Genomic DNA, 21,950 nt, shown 5'->3' on the forward strand with positions numbered 1-21,950 from the left:
TATAGAGCCGCACAATTAAGATACCTATCAGATTTTTATCAAACAAGGGAAAAGCCAGATTGGACTAGATTAGAATTAGATAAAATAGGGGAAAAGATACCTGAACACATATTATATAAATGGGATGAAAAATTGGTACAACATAGAAGTTCTCCAGTATTACATCATCAACTCAATATTTGGAAGAAGGTTCATGTAGAAAGAAATAAAACAAATTATCAATGACCAAAACTAATATTGACGCAAAATAAGTTACTCACTTTTACAATAGATAACCTTTCCTTTAGAGAATGGGAGAAAAAAGGGATCAAAAGAATAGAAAATTGTTTTTCAGGAAATAGATTATTATCCTTTGAACAAATGAAAGATAAATACAATATAACTCAAGATACAGCGCTGGCATATTACCAATTGAGATCCTACTTGAAGGATAAATTAGGAAGCAGTTTGAGTTTGCCAGAGGGAAGTAACTTTGAATATGTGATTACAGATACAATGTTAATCAAAAGATTTATAACAAATATGTATATTAAACTGCAAGAAAAGGAGAATGAGGAAACAAATGGTAAAACTAAACAAAAATGGGAACAGGATTTAAATATAAAGATAAAAAAGGAAACATGGGAGAAGTTATGCTCTGGAACGATGAGAAATACAATAAATACGAGGTTACGTTATGATACAATATAACTGGATACACAGGCTATACATCACACCTCAAAAGTTAAATAAATGGGACCCAACAGTATCTGATAGATGTTTTTGATGTAAAAAAGAAATGGAAACAACAATTCATGCAATCTGGAAATGTGAGAAAGTAGAAAAATTTTGGGAAGATCTCAATCAGATATTAAATAAAATAACAGAAAACAATATACCAAAGAATCCAGAGATCTTTCTCCTAAGTAACATAAAAAACAAAGAATTTGGAATTGATTTGGAGGATGCACAAAAAAGATTTGTTAAGATAGATTTAGCCATAGCAAAAAAATGTATTATGTCAACTTGGAAATTGGAAGATAATTTGAAAATACAACAATGGTATATAGAAATGATTAAATGTATTCCATTAGAAAAAATAACATATAGTTTAAGAAATAATATTGAAATATTCAAACAAATATGGGAGCGTTACATGAAACACAACAGCGAAAACCTACCGGGGACAATCACTACCTAAGTTAACGGAAGGAAAAGGAAATGAAAAGAATGGACTCAGTGGAATTTCTGGTGTATTTTTATTGAATGACAACATTGTCTGACTGGTTTAATGTATCCTAGATTTATACCTTAAATGGACGGGAGGGGGGAGGTGGGGAGAGCGGGAGGGGAGGAGGGGGGGGCGAGAAAATGACATTGTAGATGTGTGAAAAGGAAAAAATGTGTATCATGGTTAATGTGATTTATGGTGTGAAAAATAAAAAGTTATTTAAAAAAAAGAATGTTGAAACCCCTGTCATATCTTCCCATTTACTTCTCATATACATTGGTAACATCTCAGTGAATCTTTTCCATGCGGTTTCCAGTCTCGCTGCATGGTGACCAGAACTGTACACTATAGATCAATTATAGCCTGACTGTTATCTTACTCAATTGTACAACAACCTCCTTGCACTGATATACTTTACTTGGCTAGTGAGCGCAAATATCTAATCTACTTTCCGAACACCAAATCGACTTGTGCTCATTTCCTTAGGAATAAAAATGCTTTGGTTTCTCTCTGTTTGTCAGAGTTCAACTATGTATATTCAGCGTTATTGTCAAAACGCATCATCTCTCAATTCCGATTGAATTCACTCTGTTATTGCTTTGTACATCCTGCTAACCCGGCAATGGCATTGTGTAAGAGAAAACTACTCGAGGAACAAAAACCCTAGACCATTGTCTTTGCATTATAATCACTGTGAATTTTAGATCTAGCTTGCTTGGTTGTCTCATATCTTATGGATTCTGATATATTGGAACATTCTCCCAAGTGTGTCATTCTCAGCAGCCAATTGAAGTCAATTCTGATTTTTCAGATAGGATCTCCCCTCAATAAAGTCTCTTTAATTGCCTTTAAAAGTGCAGAATTTGCTCCGTCCTTCCGATATTTTCAAATCAAGTTTATTGTCATCTGATTGTACAAGCACAACCTGCCGAAAGAGCGTTCACTGGTCCTTGGTGCAAAACATGCAGAAACTCAACCAGACATAACATACTTGCATAGAAACAATACATATGCATGACAAGTAATTCAACTGTACCAATACACAAATAGATATTATTTTATGCATTTGAGACATTCGGATGGTTAGTCTGAGCATTTCCATTTGTGCTTCAGCCTTCTCACTGGCTGTGGGGGGAAGCTATTCCTCACCCATGAGCTGCTAGCTCTAATACTCCTGTACATCCTTCAAGTGGGAGCACCTGAAAGATGCTGCTTGCAGGGGAAAAGGGATCCTCAATGATTTTACGTGTCCACTTCAGACAATAATCACATCGATTGCGGTGGGGGAGGGGTTGGGGGGGTAGGTAGGCGGTGGGATGTGGACCCCATTGTTATTTTCTGCCGCTCTCATGGTCCTGTGGACTGTCTTCTGATCCATTTCTCTGCAGCAACCGTACCTCACCGTGCTGCAGACTGCCAGGACGCTCTCTATAGAGCTCCTATGGAAGGTTGACATAATGCCTGTAGTTTATTTACTTTTCCCGATAACTTAAATCTATGGCAAAACCGGACCGAAAAGCCTCTTAAATTATTTCTTATAAGAAGAACAATCACAGACCTTTCATTAATTTATTTTTCTCATGTTCAACACCGTTTCGTTTAACATCTTCACATTATGAATATCCTCTAGCTATTTCTGAAATCATGGAGTTTTAAATCTGTTGCCATAGTTTAGTAGCGGCTTGTCGTTTAGTTCATAACCTATCCATGTATGCCAAACGTCCACAAGGTTTGTTAACTCCCTTCTTACTTTGCATTGCCCGCTTCATACAACGACCTGCGATTTAATTTACCAGTATGTCATGGTGTTTTTCTCGTATCCTCCTGTCCATTTTGTCATAATAGAAAAATTCATACTTCTACCCATTAAATTCCTCAAGTGTCTTGCCTGCCATTGGGCTTGCCAACTATATTACTTCTGTCGATAATTGCTGAGTTGTCACGTTGAAAGTGTGGCAATGTTTCAAATACAAGAAAGTCCGGAATTCTAGCAAAAATGTATATTTCGAAATACTGGGACAGAAACACATATCTTCATTATACGAAAACACGTTCTGCAGATACTAGAATGTAGAAATAATAAATGTTCCCCCTTTTAACGATATGACCGGCTGTATTCGTGCACAGCATGAATTTAACTCAGATCACGGATAGCTGCAAGATCTCCAGCGGTCACATCACAATGCCTTCCACTGGCATACTGCCAGCCACAAATGTTCCCAGTATAGCATCATGTTGCAGATCAGATACCTTGATGGTTTACTCTCAAGCGGGTACCTTGATGGTTTATTCTCATAGCAACATGTTGAATTGAACATGTCAGAAACTAAATTTGTACAGAGTCAAAATTGACCGTCGTGTATGACAAACATTTATAACGTTCCAGAAATAACTAATTTATAATCGTTATTATTGTATATCATTGATTAAATATTGCAAATTATTCAACAGTCCTTCTGCAGTTTGACATTGGGATGCGAAAACATTGCTATTTGTCTACTGTCTTGCACCTTATTAAGGTTTTGAAAAGACGATCTGCAACATTGATAGCCTCATTTCCCCCCCCATGTCCACTGGTTCTCCCACATCAACGACGAAATCATGGATCACCGAAAAGATGACCATTTCTTACACACATGCAACTGATAACTGTTCTACTTTTTGTGATACAAACGTTGAGCAGAAAGGAGTTGAACCAACATGTTTGTATTGGCGCGCATAATTAACGACAGCCTCAGTGGATCTGAATATGTCACAAGTGATTCGCTTCCTTTTTTAATGTGGTATTTATATTGCAGTTGCAGTTAGTTGAAAGTGAGGGTATCGTCCCCCGCTTTTCGAGTCTCGGGAAGGATTTACATCTGAAAACAGAAGTGCACAAATGTTCACTAATATGGATATAGGAACCGTGGATCAGAATGATCCAACCACGAGGAAGAATATTTTCGGGGCGTTCGAAGTGTTTTTGAAATGGGATGAACGCCCATTGCATTGGCGAATATATTTTCTCGTCCGGGCAATTCAAGTTATCTACTATCCCATCTTGGCTATGACTGCTCTTCCTGGTAAGCTTTTCTGCGCACGATATTGATCCGAAACGATTCTCATTTTATTCTTTCCAACTTTTGTTGATTCTGCTTTCTTGAATCCCTGTGTATTAACTTGCCAAATTACAGCTAACAGCAATATTGTTTCTAATTTACGATCACAGACTCGCAGTGCTTTGTGTTCCTGGTACGTTGATACATCCATTCAGTAATCCATCCTTCCAAAAGTAGAACTTTTATTGTTGCGCCACAAACAACATTCAAGACAGAATGAATTGCTTGGCAACCTGCATTTCCATTTGTCCCAATAATTTCACGTCGGCAATTAAATTGTCTTCAACAATAAAAATATATTCGTCCCTACCCGAGAGGGCCTGATACTGGACGACATGTTGGGAAACGTAGCAGGGAAACTACCTGAAATGTCCATCGGAGATCACTTCGTGACCAGTTACGGTAACCCCTTCAGTGTTGAAATTACTGGAAAAGACAGGATTGGCCCAAAGTTGAAAGTTCTAAACTAGTTATCAGGGCATCTGACAAGTGGAAGGCTTTCAAAGGAAGATCGGGGGAGTTTGGTAGATGTAAATGGTCAGCGTGATCATGAAATAATTTAGTATGCAATAAATGTCTGCAAATATCTTCAGGAAATGATGGAAAGCAAAGGGAACCCATTCAAAAACGAACAATGGCTATTATTTCAGTTTAGTTGTCACAGGATTCATTTGACTCCTGGAGGCAAATTATTGAAGCAATTAAGGATGGTTTCACTAAACTAAAGCTTGATACTGTAACTATAGATTGTTCCAGCTGTGGAGCAGCACTCTTTATCGTGCTTCAAGATAAGAATATAAGGGGGAGTCACGTGATGGAGTAGTGGACGGACGGTGAACTCCAGCCCTCTCCAGAAAAGTCGGGAAAAACAAGAGAAAATACAAAGGCACAGAAATAAAAGTTAAAGAAAAGTGAGTACAAAGGTGGAAAGAAGATGGCGACAAAAAAAGAAAAATCAAAATCAACGGTAAGAAGAGAGGAAGAGAGGACAACGGAGGAAGAGAGAGAAGGCCTTACCTGTTCGAAGAGGCCCGCGGTGGAGAGAGAAACCCGCTCCCTCAGGTCGGTAGAAATAGGACTACAAAAATGGCTCGCAGATCCGAGTAAAAGTGCGCAACCGCACATGAAAAAAAACACACCGACGGGAGGGGGGACCAGCTGGGGAGTCGATCTCCACAGCCGGCAACGACAGCTGCAGAACACCTGCAGCAAGAAGAGACCACAGAAGACAATGGAAACAAGAAAGAAGAGAAGAAAAGGACAACAAAGAAACAACAGATGGCCAACCCAGAGGAAGAAGAAGAGGAAGAGTACAGTGAAATAGAAGAAGAAGGGAAAGGCAAGATAAAGGATATACTTTCTCTTGTTAGAGGATACATGGAGTCATTTAAAGAATGGCAAACACAGGAATTCAATGATTTAAGAAGAAGAATAAACAACACAGAAGAGAAAGTGAATAAAATAGATATGACCTTAACAGAAATGGGAAAGAAAATGGACAAGATGGAAGAGCGGGCAGTAGCAGCAGAAATGGAGGTAGAAGACTTAAAAAAGAAATTGGAGGAATCTAATAAAAAACCTAAGAGACACAAGAACTACTAGCCCAAAAAATAGATATAATGGAAAATAACAGAAGAAATAACATAAAGATAGTGGGCCTTAAGGAAGATGAAGAAGGCAAGAATATGAGGGAGTTTATAAAAGAGTGGATCCCTAAGACCCTAGGATGTCCAGAACTACAGCAAGAAATGGAAATAGAAAGGGCACATAGAGCATTGGCCTCTAAACCACAACCACAACAAAAACCAAGATCTATTGTAGTAAAATTCCTAAGATATACTACAAGAGAAAAGGTACTGGAGAAGACAATGGAAAAAGTAAGAGAGGGCAACAAACCACTGGAGTATAAAGGGCAGAAAATCTTCATTTATCCAGATATAAGTTATGAACTCCTAAAGAAGAGAAGAGTTCAATACAGCAAAGGCGATTTTACGGAAGAAAGGGTATAAATTTATACTAAAGCATCCAGCGGTATTGAAAATATTTATTCCAGGACAACAAAACAGACTATTCTCGGATCCAGAAGAAGCACGAAAATTTGCAGAACAATTACAAAAATAGACTGAGGGATGAAGACGGGTAATGAGAGTAAAAATGATCACGATTGATATGTATGTGGGTAAAGACAAAAATAGACTGAGGGATGAAGACGGGTAATGAGAGTAAAAATGATCACGATTGATAAGTATGCGGGTAAAGAGGTATAAGAGTGAATAGAGACAAGGTGCATACGTGAATGTAGCTGTAATTAGAGGAAAATATAGATAGTATAGACAAGAATTAATAAGGGAAGGTAATGAAATAGAGAGAATAAGGAGGGAATTAAAAGAGTGACCTTTGTGACATATGAAAAGTGAAATCTTTTCTGCGGGGGGCTGGGTGGGGGGAAATAGCGGTCACTGCAAAATCAGTTGACGCTTGCGAGTGGATTCGCAAATCGAAATGGAGAGGGGAGATGTGGTTGTCCGACAAGGGATAAAGGACAACTCAGGAGGGGAAGGGGAGATTGGGGATAAAGAAGATAGAAATAGGAGAATAAGGAAAATGTTTGATGTTGTAGGAATGTTGTCTTATATAGAGTTGAAAATAAGAAAACAGAAATGTAAAAGGAGGAAAGGTAATGATGGAAAAACGGAAAGAAAAGATAAACAAAATATAAAATGGCTACGCTGAACTATATGACTTCAAATATTAATGGAATACATAACCAAATTAAAAGGAAGAAACTACTAAATTTACTGAAAAAGGAAAAAATTGATATAGCATTTGTCCAAGAAACACACTTAACTGAATTGGAGCACAAGAAATTAAAGAGAGATTGGGTAGGACATGTAATAGCAGCATCGTATAATTGAAAAGCAAGAGGAGTGGCTATATTAATTAGCAAAAATGTGCCATTTAAAATAGAAGAGGAAATAATAGATCCAGCAGGGAGATATGTTATGATAAAATGTCAGATATATTCGGAGTTTTGGAATCTACTTAATATATATTCACCTAAAGAAGAAGATCAAAAGTTTATGCAAGATATCTTTTTGAAGGTAGCTAATACACAAGGGAACATACTAATAGGAGGGGATTTCAATCTGAATTTGGATCCAAATATGGATAAAACGGATAAAAAAATTAACAGGAAGAACAAAGTAACCAAATTTATAATTAAATCAATGCAAGAAATTAAACTTTTGGATATATGGAGGAAACAAAACCGAAAAGAAAAGGAATACTCATACTACTCGACTAGACATAAAACATACTCAAGAATAGACCTATTTTTGTTATCAGCTAGTATGCAGGATAGAGTAAGAAAAACAGAATATAAAGCGAGAATGCTATCGGACCATTCACCCTTAATACTGACAGTAAAGCTAGAGGACATCCCTCCAAGAATGTATAGATGGAGATTAAACCCCATGCTATTTAAAAGACCGGATTTTAGAGAATTTATTGAAAAACAATTAAAAATGTATTTTGATGTAAATACGGAATCAGTGGAAGATAAGTTTATACTATGGGACGCAATGAAAGCATTCATTAGAGGGCAAATAATAAGTTATGTAACCAAGATGAAGAAGGACTATAATCAGGAAACAGAGCAGTTGGAAAGGGAAATAGTAAACATAGAAAAAAAATTAGCAATGAAGGAAGATACAACTAAAAGAAGAGAATTGGCGGATAAAAAAATAAAATATGAAACATTACAAACATATAAGGTAGAGAAGAATATAATGAAGACAAAACAGAAATATTATGAACTAGGTGAAAAAACGCACAAAATCCTAGCATGGCAGCTTAAGACAGAGCAAACTAAGAAAATGGTATTGGCAACAAGGAAAAAAGACAAACAAATTACATATAATCCAAAAGAAATTAAGGAAAACTTTAGAGAATTCTATGAACAATTATACCGAACTGAAAACGAAGGGAAAGAAGGGAAAATGGATGAATTTTTGACTAAAATTGAACTACCAAAACTACAAATAGAGGAACAAAATAAATTAACAGAACCATTTGGAACAGTAGAAATACAAGAGATAATAAAAAAAAAATACCAAATAATAAGACACCAGGAGAGGATGGATTTCCAATAGAATTCTACAAAACATTTAAAGACTTATTAATACCGCCCCTCCTGGATGTAATCAACCAGATTGATGAGACACAAAACTTACCAGATTCATGTAAAACAGCAATAATTACAGTAATACTAAAACAAGGGAAAGATCCACTCTCACCAGCGTCATATAGACCAATATCTTTGCTAAACACAGATTATAAGATAATAGCTAAACTATTAGCAAACAGATTAGCAGAACAGATACCGAAAATGGTAAATTTAGACCAAACTGGATTTATCAAAAAAAGACGCACAACAGACAATATTTATAAATTTATTAACTTAATTCATGCAGTAGAAGGAAATAAAGCACCTACAGTAGCAGTTGCTTTAGACGCAGAGAAGGCCTTCGACAGAGTAGAATGGAATTATTTGTTCAATATATTGCAAAAATTCAGTTTACCAGAGAAGTATATTAATTGGATTAAAGCATTATATAAGGGACCGTTAGCGAAAGTGACAGTAAATGGACATGTATCAAAGCAATTTAACTTAAGCAGGTCAACGCGGCAGGGATGCCCACTATCACCGTTATTGTTTGCGCTAGCTATAGAACGACTAGCAGCATTGATAAGAATAGATAATAATATAAAAGGAATAAAAATAAAAGACAGGGAATATAAAATCAGTCTATTTGCGGATGATGTTATAGTGTACTTAACAGAACCAGAACTATCAATAAAAGAATTATATAAGAAATTGAAGGAATATGGAGAAGTGTCGGGTTACAAGATAAATGTAAATAAAAGTGAAGCAATGCCTATGAATAATGCAGATTTCTCAAAATTTAAGAAGGAATCTCCATTCAGATGGCAAATGCAGGCAATAAGATACCTAGGTGTACAAATAAACAAAAATCTAGGCCAATTATATAAACTCAATTACAATCCACTAATGAAAAAATTACAGGACGATTTAGAGCATTGGAAAGATCTACCACTAACACTGATAGGAAGGATAAACTGTATTAAAATGAACATTTTTCCAAGGATATTATACTTATTTCAGGCATTGCCAATACAACTGACAGAGAAATTCTTCAAAGAGTTAAAGGAAATAATAAGGAAATTTTTATGGAGAGGGGGGAAACCGAGGATAGCACTAGATAAATTAACAGAATGGTATGAACAAGGATGCTTACAATTGCCAAACTTCAAAAATTATTATAGAGCCGCACAATTAAGATACCTATCAGATTTTTATCAAACAAGGGAAAAACCAGACTGGACGAGATTAGAATTAGATAAAATAGGGGAAAAGATACCTGAACACATTTTATATAAATGGGACAAAAAATTGGTACAACATAGAACTTCTCCAGTATTACATCATCTCCTCAATATTTGGAAGAAAATTCATGTAGAAAGAAATAAAACAAATTATCAATTACCAAAACTAATATTGAGGCAAAATAAGCTACTCCCTTTTACAATAGATAACCTTTCCTTTAGAGAATGGGAAAAAAAAGGGATTAAAAGAATAGAAAATTGTTTTTCAGGAAGTAGATTCTTATCCTTTGAACAAATGAGAGATAAGTACAATATAACTGGAGATACAGCGCTGGCATATTACCAACTGAGATCCTACTTGAAAGATAAATTAGGAAGCAATTTGAGTTTACCAGAGGGAAGTAACCTTGAATATGTGATTACAGATACAATGTTAATCAAAAGATTTATAACAAATATGTACATTAAACTGCAAGAAAAGGAGAATGTGGAAACAAATGGTACAACTAAACAAAAATGGGAACAAGATTTAAATATAAAGATAAAAAAGGAAACATGGGAGAAATTATGTTCTGGAACGATGAGAAATACAATAAATATGAGGTTACGTATGATACAATATAATTGGTTACACAGACTATACATTACACCGCAAAAAGTTAAATAAATGGGACCCAACAGTATCTGATAGATGTTTTCGATGTAAAAAAGAAATGGGAACAACAATTCATGCAATCTGGACATGTGAGAGAGTAGAAAAATTTTGGGATGATCTCAATCAGATATTAAATAAAATAACAGAAAACAATATACCAAAGAATCCAGAGATCTTTCTCCTAAGTAACATAAAAAACAAAGAATTTGGAATTGATTTGGAGGATGCACAAAAAAGATTTGTTAAGATAGCCCTAGCCGTAGCAAAAAAATGTATTATGTCAACCTGGAAATTGGAAGATAATTTGAAAATACAACAATGGTATATAGAAATGAATAAATGTATTCCATTAGAAAAAATAACATATAGTTTAAGAAATAATATTGAAATATTCGAACAAGTATGGGAGCCTTACATTAAATACAATAGCGAAAACCTACCGGGGACAAACATTACCTAAGTTGATGGAAGGAGAAGGAAAGAAAAGAATGGACTCAGTAGAATTTCTGGTGTATTTTTGTTGAATGACAACATTGTCTGACTGGCTTAATGCAACCTAGATTGTATACCTAAAATGGATGAGAGGGGGGGGTGGGGGGGTGGCTTGGGAGGAGGTGGGGGGGAAGAAAAAGTCACTGTATATGTGTGAAAAAGTGTATATCATGGCTAATGTGATTTATGGTGTGAAAAATAAAAAAATTTAAAAAAAAGATAAGAATATACAGCTCATTTTCCCCTTCCGTGGAGGACCATGCAATTTCCACGTGGTGTTCATTCTTATTCTCACAATTATATGCAAAACAAAGTGGAATAATAACAATTAGCGCTGGAAATCTGAAAAACAGGCCAAATGCACTGCAGCAAAAAAAAAAACAGATCATGGACCAACAGTGGAAAGAGGTGCTAAGTTAATGATTAAAGTCCTTTGTCATTTATGACGTTGAAGCATGCGATGCGTTGCAGTCAGCACTGGGTGTACAAGTGTGTATGCTTGCGTGCCGTGACCATGCATTAGGCTTTTGTAATCCAGCATCTTTTGCATTGGTATTTTGTCCCATTCAATGGAACGGTGCAGAGCCAGTTCATTGACCGAAATGGTCACCCAAGAAAGGTCTTGCACATCTGGAACAAATTTGTTCACTGCAAAGGGTGTGATAGAATATGATCTTATTTGAAATACTGAGGAATTCATATTCAGTTACTTTGCTGAAACTATGGACAATGCTGTGGACATTTGACAAGTTAATGCTAATTGAAATGACGTCATTAAAGCTAGAAGGAGGATCCGCTCTAGTTGTGAAAAAGCACTATGCAAGGGCTTTGACCGAGTGCACAGAAAGACAAAAGAGAGAGAGAGAGAGAGAGAGAGAGAGAGAGAGAGATCTGTACATTGTAAGCTAAGAAGCTTGTTGGAACTGAAACAGAAGCTCCAGAGTGGTGGATGGCTGGAAGTACTATCTGTCTGATATATCTCTTTGAATAAATGAAACAGAAATGCACTCTGTAATAGCCTGAAAGAAAGGTGGACAACCCTGATGGGGCAAGTTTCATCAGCAAGGCACTGATGTGTCTAATGGTGCTACCTCAGTTGTGGAATTCCTGGAACAGCAAATCACTCTCTGCAAACGCAACAAGAACCTTCTGGGTGGTAAACATTTACTTTTCAAGCACCAAAGCCTACGGAACTTGATACATGTTAAATTCTGTGCAGAGTATAAGAACGGGCTGCAACCAGAGAACTTGGAAGAATGACATTTACATTTACACACACATCACATACACATGCGCATGGAATTAGAAGGGAGTTAAATTGGGTTTAGTGAAGTTAATAGAATTAAGTCAAAGTTTAATTCTGTTTTCATGTTTAAAGATAATTAACTATTTGTCTTGGTGATTGTATATTACCGCTGGGTTTTGGGGTCCTTTTAGGCTCGTAACAAGGGACACTTGCATTCATTGCAATGTTCCACGGAAATGGTTCAACGCTATTTAGTTTAATTTACATGTTAAACGCTGAATCTATGATTTTTGTACTTACCTAAATTATCCCGGTGTAATTGTCTCCATATATCATGGAAACAGAAAATATCAGCATAGAAATGGTTCCTTCATTTCTTCTAGTCTGTGCCAAACTATTATTTTGCCTGGTCCAACTGACCATATCCTTCTCGTCAACATATCGCTGCAAAAGCGACACTTTCACTGCGTCAGCTGGTTGCTGGTTCCCTGCTCCCTCCACTCACATCTATGGTATATATCGTCCTCTACTCCACTATCTGCCCTGGTTCTTTGGTTCCCAATCTCCCTACAAATGTTGCTTGAATCCCCAGGAGTTGGTACCACTAGCATGTATTCCCACAAGGATATTTGTCCCACCCCAGATTAGATGCAAAATGGCTTTCAGGTACAGGCCACTCATTTCTTGAAAGAGAGCTCAATAATTCAAAATCCTCCCTCCTGCACCATCTCATTAACCACATATTATGCGAGAGAAGCCCGCTTCCTCAGGTCGGTAGAAATAGGACTGCAAAAATGGCTCGCTGAGCCGAGTAAAAGTGCGCAACCGCGCATGAAAAAAAACACACCGACGGGAGGGGGGTCCAGCTGGGGAGTCGATCTCCACAGCCGGCAACGACAGCTGCAGAACACCTGCAGCAAGAAGAGACCACAGAAGACAATGGAAACAAGAAAGAAGAGAAGAAAAGGACAACAAAGAAACAACAGATGGCCAACCCAGAGGAAGAAGAAGAGGAAGAGTACAGTGAAATAGAAGAAGAAGGGAAAGGCAAGATAAAGGATATACTTTCTCTTGTTAGAGGATACATGGAGTCATTTAAAGAATGGCAAACACAGGAATTTAATGATTTAAGAAGAAGAATAAACAACACAGAAGAGAAAATGAATAAAATAAATATGACCTTAACAGAAATGGGAAAGAAAATGGACAAGATGGAAGAGCGGGCAGTAGCAGCAGAAATGGAGGTAGAAGACTTAAAAAAGAAATTGGAGGAATCTAATAAAAAAACTAAAGAGACACAAGAACTACTAGCTCAAAAAATAGATATAATGGAAAATTATAACAGAAGAAATAACATAAAGATAGTGGGCCTTAAGGAAGATGAAGAAGGCAAGAATATGAGGGAGTTTATAAAAGAGTGGATCCCTAAGACCCTAGGATGTCCAGAACTACAGCAAGAAATGGAAATAGAAAGGGCACATAGAGCATTGGCCTCTAAACGACAACCACAACAAAAACCAAGATCTATTTTAGTAAAATTCCTAAGATATACTACAAGAGAAAAGGTACTGGAGAAGAAAATGGAAAAAGTAAGAGTGGGCAACAAACCACTGGAGTATAAAGGGCAAAAAATCTTCATTTATCCAGATATAAGTTTTGAACTCCTAAAGAAGAGAAAAGAGTTCAATACAGCAAAGGCGATTTTATGGAAGAAAGGGTATAAATTTATACTAAAGCATCCAGTGGTATTGAAAATATTTATTCCAGGACAACAAAACAGACTATTCTCGGATCCAGAAGAAGCACGAAAATTTGCAGAACAATTACAAAAATAGACTGAGGGATGAAGACGGGTAATGAGAGTAAAAATGATCACGATTGATATGTATGTGGGTAAAGACAAAAATAGACTGAGGGATGAAGACGGGTAATGAGAGTAAAAATGATCACGATTGATAAGTATGCGGGTAAAGAGGTATAAGAGTGAATAGAGACAAGGTGCATACGTGAATGTATCTGTACTTAGAGGAAAATATAGATAGTATAGACAAGAATTAATAAGGGAAGGTAATGGAATAGAGAGAATAAGGAGGGAATTAAAAGAGTGACCTTTGTTACATATGAAAAGTGAAATCTTTTCTGGGGGGGGGCTGGGTGGGGGGAAATAGCGGTCACTGCAAAATCAGTTGACGCTTGCGAGTGGATTCGCAAACCCAAATGGAGAGGGGAGATGTGGTTGTCCGACAAGGGATAAAGGACAACTCAGGAGGGGAAGGGGAGGTTGGGGATAAAGAAGATATAAATAGGAGAATAAGGAAAATGTTGGATGTTGTAGGAATGTTGTCTTATAAAGTGTTGAAAATAAGAAAACAGAAATGGAAAAGGAGGAAAGGTAATGATGGAAAAACGGAAAGAGAAGATAAACAAAGTATAAAATGGCTACGCTGAACTATATGACTTCAAATATTAATGGAATACATAACCAAATTAAAAGGAAGAAACTACTAAATTTACTGAAAAAGGAAAAAATTGATATAGCATTTGTCCAAGAAACACACTTAACTGAATTGCAGCACAAGAAATTAAAGAGGGATTGGGTAGGACATGTAACAGCAGCATCGTATAATTCAAAAGCAAGAGGAGTGGCTATATTAATTAGCAAAAATGTGCCATTTAAAATAGAAGAGGAAATAATAGATCCAGCAGGGAGATATGTTATGATAAAATGTCAGATATATTCGGAGTTTTGGAATCTACTTAATATATATTCACCTAACGAAGAAGATCAAATGTTTATGCAAGATATCTTTTTGAAGGTAGCTAATACGCAAGGGAACATACTAATAGGAGGGGATTTCAATCTGAATTTGGATCCAAATATGGATAAAACGGGGAAAAAAATTAACAGGAAGAACAAAGTAACCAAATTTATAATTAAATCAATGCAAGAAATTAAACTTTTGGATATATGGAGGAAACAAAACCGAAAAGAAAAGGAATACTCATACTACTCGACTAGACATAAAACATACTCAAGAATAGACCTATTTTTGTTATCAGCTAGTATGCAGGATAGAGTAAGGAAAACAGAATATAAAGCGAGAATGCTATCGGACCATTCACCCTTAATACTGACAGTAAAGCTAGAGGACATCCCTCCAAGAATGTATAGATGGAGATTAAACCCCATGCTACTTAAAAGACCGGATTTTAGAGAATTTATTGAAAAACAATTAAAAATGTATTTTGAAGTAAATACGGAATCAGTGGAAGATAAGTTTATACTATGGGACGCAATGAAAGCATTCATTAGAGGGCAAATAATAAGTTATGTAACCAAGATGAAGAAGGACTATAATCAGGAAACAGAGCAGTTGGAAAGGGAAATAGTAAACATAGAAAAAAAATTAGCAATGAAGGAAGATACAACTAAAAGAAGAGAATTGGCGGATAAAAAAATAAAATATGAAACATTACAAACATATAAGGTAGAGAAGAATATAATGAAGACAAAACAGAAATATTATGAACTAGATGAAAAAACGCACAAAATCCTAGCATGGCAGCTTAAGACAGAGCAAACTAAGAAAATGGTATTGGCAACAAGGAAAAAAGACAAACAAATTACATATAATCCAAAAGAAATTAAGGAAAACTTTAGAGAATTCTATGAACAATTATACCGAACTGAAAACGAAGGGAAAGAAGGGAAAATAGATGAATTTTTGACTAAAATTGAACTACCAAAACTACAAATAGAGGAACAAAATAAATTAAGAGAACCATTTGGAACAGTAGAAATACAAGAGATAATAAAAAAATTACCAAATAATAAGACACCAGGAGAGGATGGATTTCCAATAGAATTCTACAAAACATTTAAAGACTTATTAATACCGCCCCTCCTGGATGTAATCAACCAGATTGATGAGACACAAAACTTACCAGATTCATGTAAAACAGCAATAATTACAGTAATACTAAAACAAGGGAAAGATCCACTCTCACCAGCGTCATATAGACCAATATCTTTGCTAAACACAGATGATAAGATAATAGCTAAACTATTAGCAAACAGATTAGCAGAACAGGTACCAAAAATGGTAAATTTAGACCAAACTGGATTTATCAAAAAGATGCACAACAGACAATATTTGTAAATTTATTAACTTAATTCATGCAGTAGAAGGAAATAAAGCACCTACAGTAGCAGTTGCTTTAGACGCAGAGAAGGCCTTCGACAGAGTAGAATGGAATTATTTGTTCAAAGTATTGGAAAAATTCAGTTTACCGGAGAAGTATATTAATTGGATTAAAGCATTATATAAGGGTCCGTTAGCGAAAGTGACAGTAAATGGACATGTATCAAAGCAATTTAACTTAAGCAGGTCAACACGGCAGGGATGCCCACTATCACCTTTATTGTTTGCGCTAGCTATAGAACCACTAGCAGAATTGATAAGAATAGATCATAATAAAAAGGAATAAAAATAAAAGACAGGGAATATAAAATCAGTCCATTTGCGGATGATGTTATAGTGTACTTAACAGAACCAGAACCATCAATAAAAGAATTATATAAGAAATTGAAGGAATATGGAGAAGTGTCGGGTTACAAGATAAACGTAAATAAAAGTGAAGCAATGCCTATGAATAATGCAGATTTCTCAAAATTTAAGAAGGAATCTCCATTCAGATGGCAAATGCAGGCAATAAGATACCTAGGTGTACAAATAAACAAAAATCTAGGCCAATTATATAAACTCAATTACAATCCACTAATGAAAAAATTACAGGACGATTTAGAGCATTGGAAAGATCTACCACTAACACTGATAGGAAGGATAAACTGTATTAAAATGAACATTTTTCCAAGGATATTATACTTATTTCAGGCATTGCCAATACAACTGACAGAGAAATTCTTCAAAGAGTTAAAGGAAATAATAAGGAAATTTTTATGGAGAGGGGGGAAACCGAGGATAGCACTAGATAAATTAACAGAATGGTATGAACAAGGATGCTTACAATTGCCAAACTTCAAAAATTATTATAGAGCCGCACAATTAAGATACCTATCAGATTTTTATCAAACAAGGGAAAAACCAGACTGGACGAGATTAGAATTAGATAAAATAGGGGAAAAGATACCTGAACACATATTATATAAATGGGACAAAAAATTGGTACAACATAGAACTTCTCCAGTATTACATCATCTCCTCAATATTTGGAAGAAGATTCATGTAGAAAGAAATAAAACAAATTATCAATTACCAAAACTAATATTGAGGCAAAATAAGCTACTCCCTTTTACAATAGATAACCTTTCCTTTAGAGAATGGGAAAAAAAGGGATTAAAAGAATAGAAAATTGTTTTTCAGGAAGTAGATTCTTATCATTTGAACAAATGAGAGATAAGTACAATATAACTGGAGATACAGCGCTGGCATATTACCAACTGAGATCCTACTTGAAGGATAAATTAGGAAGCAATTTGAGTTTACCAGAGGGAAGTAACCTTGAATATGTGATTACAGATACAATGTTAATCAAAAGATTTATAACAAATATGTATATTAAACTGCAAGAAAAGGAGAATGAGTAAACAAATGGTAAAACTAAACAAAAATGGGAACAAGATTTAAATATAAAGATAAAAAAGGAAACATGGGAGAAATTATGTTCTGGAACGATGAGAAATACAATAAATACGAGGCTACGTATGATACAATATAATTGGTTACACAGACTATACATTACACCGCAAAAGTTAAATAAATGGGACCCAACAGTATCTTATAGATGTTTTCGATGTAGAAAAGAAATGGAACAACAATTCATGCAATCTGGACATGTGAGAGAGTAGAAAAATTTTGGGATGATCTCAATCAGATATTAAATAAAATAACAGAAAACAATATACCAAAGAATCCAGAGATCTTTCTCCTAAGTAACATAAAAAACAAAGAATTTGGAATTGATTTGGAGGATGCACAAAAAAGATTTGTTAAGATAGCCCTAGCCGTAGCAAAAAAATGTATTATGTCAACTTGGAAATTGGAAAATAATTTGAAAATACAACAATGGTATATAGAAATGAATAAATGTATTCCATTAGAAAAAATAACATATAGTTTAAGAAATAATATTGAAATATTCGAACAAGTATGGGAGCCTTACATTAAATACAATAGCGAAAACCTACCGGGGACAAACATTACCTAAGTTGATGGAAGGAGAAGGAAAGAAAAGAATGGACTCAGTAGAATTTCTGGTGTATTTTTGTTGAATGACAACATTGTCAACCTAGATAAAATGGATGAGAGGGTGGGGGCGTGGCCTGGGAGGAGGGAGGAGGGGGGGAGAAAAAGTCACTGTATATGTGTGAAAAAGAAAAAGTGTATATCATGGCTAATGTGATTTATGGTGTGAAAAATAAAAAATTTAAAAAAAAAACAAAAAAAAACACATATTATGCTGCATTATCCTTCTATTTCTTACCTTATCGGTAAGTTGCACAGGTAACAATACTGGGATCATAATCCTGGAGGTCCTAGCCTTCAACTGCACAGGTCACTGTTTGAAGTCACTTACGAGTGACTATCCAAGCCGTTGGACCCTACATTTACCACGAATTCTGGCTTTCACCCTAACTCTTTAGAAGATCTCCCGGACTCTGGCACTAAGAGAAAAATATCATCCGGTTTCGTCATCTCATCCACAGAACTTCTCATCGTTCCCCTCATGAATGAACTCTTTACCACTGCATATGGCCTCGACTCCCTCTCTTTCTTATCCACAGGATCACACTCTGTTCCAGAAGCCTTACCTTCGGTGTTTGTATCTGGTATGTGGTCATCTTCAACCGTATGTAAAACGGTATACGTTTTATTGAGGGTTACGTCCACTGACTGTTCCCTTACCCTTTCCCTTCTGTCTCCTGGGTGTGACTCCTTCCTTGTAATTTATGTTTAGCACCTCCTCAGCCTCCCGAACGTTCCGTTCATCCTACCAAAGCTCTAATACCTTAATACAATTTTTTAACGAGCTGCAATTGTAAGCATGGCTTACCTATGACGTGGACCGGGTAAAGGCATTTTTGACCGCCTGAGCACCCGTAGTGTGGGCGCCCTTATCCAACAAATGAGGAGTGACATTATTGGGAGACAAGTATCAAAGGACAAGGAAGTAAATTTTCCATGCAATCTCAAAGAGGGGTTCGACAGATCACATGGGCTGGATTAGGAAAATAATACATAATTGAAACGAACCAATTAAAACAGTATGAAAAATACTTTATTAGAATAAACGACCCAAAGCTCTGAATGTATACATAATTATTGGTTCTCTTTGTTAGCCATCTAGCAAGATCCAATCATACATCAGTAACATTGCTTTTCCATATTTAACTGAAGCTCTGAAAGTTGGAGTAAATTAAGTTTTCGTCTTCGCATTATTTAGTTATTCTAATGACTAACGATTGAGTCAGTTACACACATACACAAATCTGCCGGGCATGGTGGTTTGAAGCCATCAATCTGGAATATATTCTGACATATTTTCTCAATGAAGACCTCACCAAATTTCAAATACTCTGATGTTACATATGGACATGCATAAGGATTCACGAGGAGGCGCTGTGTGGCCGATGGCTCATATTCACAGAAAAAATCCCTCAAACCAAACAAGATGAATTTTGAGGTTAGTTAGATAGCGAAGAAGTGGATTGGAGCTACTAAAGCTTAATGCTCCATGTCGAAAGAAGAACAGAAATGAATTTCAACCTAGCAGAGAACATCTTTAGTGAGTTTACTTGTCAACAACACCCCAAAAAATGCCACAGAGCTCAGTCTGTTCCCAACAATAAATTTCCCAGATTCCTCCCAAAATTCATCGCCAGATTTTAAATGTCTTTCTCTCTGCACTGGTTAATTATATGGAATAAAGCTCAGCATTTGGATGAAGGTTAATGGAACGTGTTCTAAAATAACAGTAAAATGGACACGGAAACATCCTTGTAGTTCCCGCAGTTATGGCAATCGAGTTGGTATCAATCGCATGGATTTGTTTTGGAAGTACTCCACAGTGCATAGTCCTGGCTATTAGAAAGATGCGTATCTAACGCGGTTGAGATGGAACCGGATACACTGGCTACGACATTTGACATTGTGCATGGCTAGAAAATGCTTTTATGCAGAATGCTCGTTTCTGGTTACCAACTCTCCCCACAGTTACACTCCATAAAAATGGCTCGAACTTCCTGTAGATTTTGGGTATTCGTAAAGTAACCAGTCGTTTACTGTTTATTTCTGAACTCTATTCACCGTCAGAAATATAATTTATTTTCCTTCTTTTACAGTGATATCAGTGACTATTAAGATCCTGTCCTGAGGGAACTGCGGTCTCTCTAAGAGTGTCACGCTTTACCTCGTTGCAATGGCAGCGGCGGATTTACTGGTCGTTGTTCTTCTATCTGATAATGAGGCAGATACCAACTGCCTTCAGGTACAACTTCCCTTTCCTCAAGTCCATCCCTTTGTGTAATATTCACGCCGTCCTTGTTTATACAGTGACAGATTGGTCTGTCTGGTACACCGTCGCATTCACCTTTGATCGGTTTGTAGCCATTTGTTACCAGAAGATGAAAAGGAATTATTGCACCGAGAAAACGGCGACGTTTGTACTTGGAACGGTGAGCGTGCTAAGTTTTTCGAAGAACATTTTCTGGTATTTTATGTTCACAGGTGAATATTTCGTTGATAATTCCCCTTGGTTTTGTTTGACAAGAGAAGGTGTTCTGACATCAGAGAACTGGGCAACAGCCACATTCGTTCATCATATCTTCACACCGGCAATCCCATTTGTCCTCATTTTGCTGCTCAATGGGTTAACTGTAAGACATATTCTGGTGACTAGCAGGGTGCGCAGAAGACTTCGAGGTGCCAGCAGTCGGGAGAGGTTTCGAGACCCAGAGATGGAGAGCCGCAGGAAATCCGTCACTTTGCTGTATGCTATCTCGGCGAATTTCATCCTGTTATGGTCGCTGTTCACAGGGTATTTCATATGGGTCCAGTTGTATTATGTACGCGTTGTGCTTACCGGTCCACCTATTTTTGTGCAAGACCTAGGTTTCATGCTGCAGCTGTTGAGCTGCTGTACAAACACGGCCCTTTACACCATTACCCAGAAAAAGCTCAGGGAAGAACTGAAGGAACTAGTGAAATCTTCCATCTCTCGAGTTGTGAAATGTGCTCAATGACGCGAGGAGCCATGAAATCTTTATCGTCAGGCGCAATTTAAATAATTAATTTGACAACGAGGTGTGATCAAATAAAATATCAGCCCTCAGAGGGAAAGAGAGATTGACGTAATCCCAAAGGAAACCTTGAAGTAAAGTCCCTCGAACTAATGATTAAAATTAAACAGACTTCAAATGACACAAACTAGTTCATCTACGACGAAGACCATGGGACCTGCAATCAAAATAAAGCTTCGTACCTCACAAGGATTTCAATCTATTCTTGCATTCCCAATACATTAAACAAACAGAACCTCATGCAGTTACTGAAAACAGTATAGAGCTCAGAAATACCGTGGCTGTGCCGACGTAGCAGGGTAGCTAAATAATACATTTGTTAGGCCACAAAGTTATGCATCGGTTCTTACCTAAACAAATACGACGTTAATACCGTTTGGTGTACTATTGGAACATCTACTGACGAAGTCGATGAAACTAATTGAACACGTCCAAAGCCAGTCCCAGGCAGAAGTTGTAAACAATATTTTATCTGAGAGTTAGAAGGCACATTAAAGAAGCATATAATTCAAATATCCTAA

The 21,950-nt window shown here is 36.4% G+C and overlaps 1 protein-coding gene across 4 annotated transcripts in view; it reads left to right on the forward strand.

The window, feature by feature from the left end:
* Nucleotides 1-4,577: 4,577 nt before the first annotated feature.
* LOC138764905 (probable G-protein coupled receptor 139) overlaps nt 4,578-21,950 on the forward strand; it is a 138,712-nt gene continuing 121,339 nt past the window's right edge. The window contains exons 1-2 of one of the 4 annotated variants that reach the window (XR_011358357.1): nt 4,578-4,713; nt 20,473-20,618. The gene's annotated coding sequence lies outside the window, so the exon portion shown is untranslated. The remainder of the gene's footprint in view (nt 4,714-20,472; nt 20,619-21,950) is intronic. The other 3 variants (XR_011358358.1, XM_069941334.1, XM_069941335.1) reach the window with 3 other exon arrangements.

This window comes from Narcine bancroftii, chromosome 5 (assembly GCF_036971445.1).
Source record: "Narcine bancroftii isolate sNarBan1 chromosome 5, sNarBan1.hap1, whole genome shotgun sequence".
NCBI lineage: Eukaryota > Metazoa > Chordata > Chondrichthyes > Torpediniformes > Narcinidae > Narcine > Narcine bancroftii.